The 5,000-nt window shown below is 36.6% G+C and overlaps 1 protein-coding gene across 1 annotated transcript in view; it reads left to right on the top strand.

The window, feature by feature from the left end:
- Nucleotides 1-2,904: 2,904 nt before the first annotated feature.
- Nucleotides 2,905-5,000, top strand: part of LOC143024353 (uncharacterized) — a 303,367-nt gene continuing 301,271 nt past the window's right edge. The window contains exon 1 of the mRNA XM_076183147.1: nt 2,905-3,360. The gene's annotated coding sequence lies outside the window, so the exon portion shown is untranslated. The remainder of the gene's footprint in view (nt 3,361-5,000) is intronic.

The raw sequence follows: 5,000 nt of genomic DNA on the forward strand, positions 1-5,000 counted from the left end.
TGATGGAAGTGAAGGACAAGGATGAGAAAAAGGGAAATTTGTAGTAAATTATGTACCTCCTAAAACGGCTTCGTGGGAAGAGAAAGAACACAAAAATATGTTAGAAGACACAAGGATAACACTAAATAAGGTAATGGAAGATGGAGGAAGAATAGTTATAATGGATGACTTTAATTGTAAAGAAACCTGATAGGAAGAAATGACAGCGAAGGGTGGAGACGACCTATGGGGAAATGTACTACTTGATATTATCATAGAACATACAATGACGCAATGGATACAAGAGAATACTAGGTATAGACATGAGGAAGAACCATCAATACTAGCCCTAATAATAACATCAGAACCCGAAATAGTAGACAAGATTGAATATAAGACGCCAATAAGTAAATGGGACCACATATTGGTTGAACTGGAACTAAATGAGGAAAAATACATGAAAAAAACCGAACAATATAGAAAGGGAAGATTGATGTATGATTTTTTTTCTTATAAAATAAGAGAATTCTTTCAAAAAGCTGACTGGGAAAGAATACACAAGGAGGAAACAACAGTGGAGGAGAAATGGAATATTTTGACAAAAATTGATAAAGGAGTGGAAAAGTATGTTCCAAGACAAAAGCAAGAAAAAGAGTATGTAAAATGCTGGTATAATAAAAGATGCAGGGAGTTAAAAGACAAAAGGGATAAAGCTTGAATAAAATGGAAAAAGACAAAAAACCTGAAAAATGGAAAATATATACTAGTTATAGAAATGAATATGTACAAGTGTGCAGAGAAGAAAAGAAAAAATACGAAAAAGATGTCATAGAAAAATGTAAAGATCAACCAAAACTATTTTACAGATTTTTAAACAACAAACTGAAAAACAAACAAGAATTAGAGAAACTACGACAAGGAGGAGTTGAATACACAGAGGAAATAGAAATGGCAGAAATTATGAACAAGCATTTTAAATCGGTGTTTACAAGGGAGAACATACAACTTAGAGATATCGATTGGGAGGAGAAAGTCCCCCCTATGAAAGAGATAGAAGTATCAAGGAATGAAATAATAAACTACTTGAGTAATCTCGATGTCAGAAAATCGCATGGACCAGATGAAATGGCAAACTGGATTTTGAGAGAATGCAGGAATGAACTAACAGACAAAATACATAGTCTAATAAGCAGTTCATTGGAAGAAGGAAAAGTTCCAGAAGATTGGAAAAGAGCAAATATAGTACCAATATATAAAGGGGAGAAACAAGGAAGAGCATACTAACTATAGACCGGTCTCTCTTACAAGTACGATAGCTAAAATTTGTGACAGAATGGTCAAAATTAGATGAAAAAAAAAAAAAACGTACTAAATCCAACGCAATTTGGATTTGGACAAGGACGATCATGCATCACAAACTTAATGTGTTTCTATTCAATGCTAATAGATGTAATACAAGAAAGAGATGGATGGGCTGATTGTGCATTTCTAGACCTGAAAAAAAGCTTTTGATAATGTGGCACATAAGAAGTTGCTTAAGAAATTAGAAACTGCAGGAGAAATACAGGACAAACTGCTGAAGTGGATGGAAGACTTTTTGCATGAAAGAAAAATGAGAGTGGTGATAAGAGACAAACACTCTAATTGAGATGAAGTGATAAGTGGTGTTCCACAAGGAACAGTTCTGGTCCCAATAATGTTTGTTATATATATTAAATATATGGATAAAGGAATTGAAAGTTATATGAGCTTCTTTGCGGATGATGCAAAATTGTTGAAAAAAGTGAACACTGAAGAAGATTGTGAGTCGCTACAGAGTGATCTCATTTTAAAGTATAGGAATGGAGTAGGAAGTGGGAGATGGAATCCAATATTAAGAAGTGTAGTATAATGGAATTTGGAAGAAGCAAAAAAAAAAGAAAAGAAAAAAAAAAGAATAGTGGGATCATATAAATTGGGAGAAGAAGAAATTAAAAACGTAGAAAATGAGAAGGACCTGGGAGTCATTATTATGAATAATATGTTCCCTGAGAAACATGTAAAAAAAAAAATGGAGAAACTTATACTTTAATAAGAACAACCAAAGTGACATTTACATACCTGGACGAAGAAATGGTGAAGAAAATACTAGTCACTTTGATAAGACAAAAGTTGGAATATGCAGCGACGACGTGGTCACCAAGTACAAAAAAGTATAACAAAACTTGAAAGAATACAAAGAGCAATTAAAAATTGGCACCAACACTCTCAGAACTATCATATGAAGAGAGACTAGCAAAACTTGAGCTACAGACATTAGAGTAAAGAAGAGAGAGAGGAGACTTGATAACTATTTATAGAATCATGAAAGGCATAGAAACTATTGATAGAGAGGATCTAATAAAATGGGATAGTAGAGATACAAGACGACATGGAAAGAAAATCAGGAAAAACAGTTATAGAAGAGACCTGAAATAGAACAGCTTTCCCCTCAGAGTAATAGACATTTGGAATAAGTTAGATGAGAATGTGGTGTATGCAAAAATGATACATGAATTTAAAAACAGTCTAGATAAAATGAGATATGAAGACGGGACGCCACGAGCATAGCTCCCCTTCCCGTAAAATACAACTAGATAAACACACACACACACACACACACACACACACACACACACACACACACACACACACACACACACACACACACACACACACACACACACACACACACACACAAAGTTACACGCACACACGTACAGTACAGGTCGGAGAAGACTCCAAGAGGAGCTTTCACGTCCGGCTGGATTCCCCCTCCTCCGTCCACCCTCCCATCCACCCTCCTCAGTCTCTTCCACTTGTCCGGACACCCACTCTCGTCCTCCTCCTTCGATATTTGCCCGGTCGACGAGTTCCCGCCTCCCCAGTCCTCGTCCGGACCTTGTGCGAGTTGGTAGGTCGAGCTGTAGCATCACGTGGGTGCGTGGGTGTTGTTACTGTTGAGGTTCGAACGCTGACGAGTCGCGCTTTGAGCTTAAGTAACACTGTGCTGTTGTCAGTGATTGGCCTGTTCAGTGCGACTGGTGACTATCGTTTTGGACGTATATTTGTGGTGAGAACTTTTCATTAGTTTTTCTTTTTGGACTTGTTGCGTGGCTAGGTTCCACCTGTCTTACCCTTTATATTGTGACTGTTGACAGTATGGTGGCCAGTTACCTGCTCTGTGCGTCAGCAACCTTGCGATGGGTGCTGTAGTGAACTAAAGAAAAAAGAAAAGAAAGAAGAAGAAGAAAAAAGAACAGTTCTTTCTGGAGCAACTACCAACTCCAGTTGTGCTGAGGGTTTAACGTGTCAGGTGCGCAGAGAAAAATCATCTTAATTCTTGATGTTGAGCAGATAATGGTAAGTTGTTTCTGTTCTCTGAAAAGTTGCTTCGAAGTCTTAAACCTTCCGAGACGCGGGTCTTGTCCTGAACTGAACAGAATTGTCTGGTACTAATTTGCACAAAATCTAAGAGATCGTCATCTAGCCAAGATGATAAAAGCCCAGTATCCTCAGATAACATCTTTCTTCTGGTTAATCTCAGGCTGTTTTGCTCATGCTTGAAGCGTTGTTCTGCTGCGTGGAACAGTAGGTAGCGTCTCTGCCTCAAAAACAAGATACATGTGCTCGATGCACAGGACGTGCTCCTAGTTCAAGTCGCACGTCCAAAGCTTCCCAACCCCACTCTGCAACAGCGGGCATCAGAGGTGTGTACACAGCGACCTTATGACACTGTTTTCAGAGTCCTATCACTACCACATATATTTCTACATGCGCGACACTTCACATGCTCTCCTAGCCGTCCATACAACCTTATCAGACCGGATTTAGCCACCGTCGTGAGACTGCATCGATCCTTAGTGGATAGTGTGGTAGTCCTGCAGTGGATCCTCAAGGGTGAACAATTTCACATTTTTACACTCCTTAAGTTAACATGATACCTCATCTTAGTTTACTGAGGAAAAGAAGAAAATAACTGTGAACTAGTAAAGGTATTCTATTAAAATATATATATTTTTTCGACAAAATAACATCCATATACAGCTATTATATATATTTTTACGCTTAGATTGTTCCCCACTATTCTAATGTGTATAATATTGCCATATACACAATCATTATTACTCTCTGTTTTGTCTGGATCTATCAAGAACTCATTCCGAAACGTTCTGAGGCTATTCAGGCATATCCTAAAGAACACCGAAACGTTAAAAGAATCTTTAAAGGTTTTATTCTACTTGTCTACACCAGACGATTTTCTTCAGCCAAGAGCAACACCTCTGAGCCCTAAAAATGTTAATTATTTGTAAAAGTTTAACCAACTAAAAAGACCTGAAAAGGGACTTCCGGATGATCTCCTTTGCATAGTGTGTGTGTGTGTTTGTGTGTGAGTTTGTATCTTTATGTGTGTGTGTTTGTGTTTGTGTGTGTGGAAGGAGGTTAAGGACGGGTTATATGTGGAGAACGATTTTCAAATGATCTATTCAAAGGGGATTATCTCTCACAAGGGCGCACATTATGACTTCAGAAGAGCGAACCACCAGCTGTATAATTCTGTCTCTGCCCAGGACAGAAAGATGGGACTGGGGAGGGAGAGAGGGGAGTGGAGGGGAGAGAGGAAAGGAGTTTATATCGTTTTCTTTGTTTCGTTTTCATTGTGTATTGTTTTATTGTGTCTTCTTTTACTTTAATGTTTTTACTTTTGTTTTCATTTCTATTATACCTAATTTTATTTTATACAATTTCACTTTTTCATATATTATCTTATCTTTATTTAATTCACTCTGATTTTATTCACTAGCCTATTTCTATTCTATTTTGTCCTTCAGTTAACGAGTTTCAAATCTAAGAATAGTATATCTATTTATATATATATATATATATATATATATATATATATACATATATATATATATATTTAGATATATATATGTATATATATGTATGTATATATATATATATGTATATATATATATATATACAGTATATGTATGTATATA

This window comes from Oratosquilla oratoria, chromosome 4 (genome assembly GCF_046742065.1).
Source record: "Oratosquilla oratoria isolate Oo_2021 chromosome 4, ASM4674206v1, whole genome shotgun sequence".
Taxonomy (NCBI): domain Eukaryota; kingdom Metazoa; phylum Arthropoda; class Malacostraca; order Stomatopoda; family Squillidae; genus Oratosquilla; species Oratosquilla oratoria.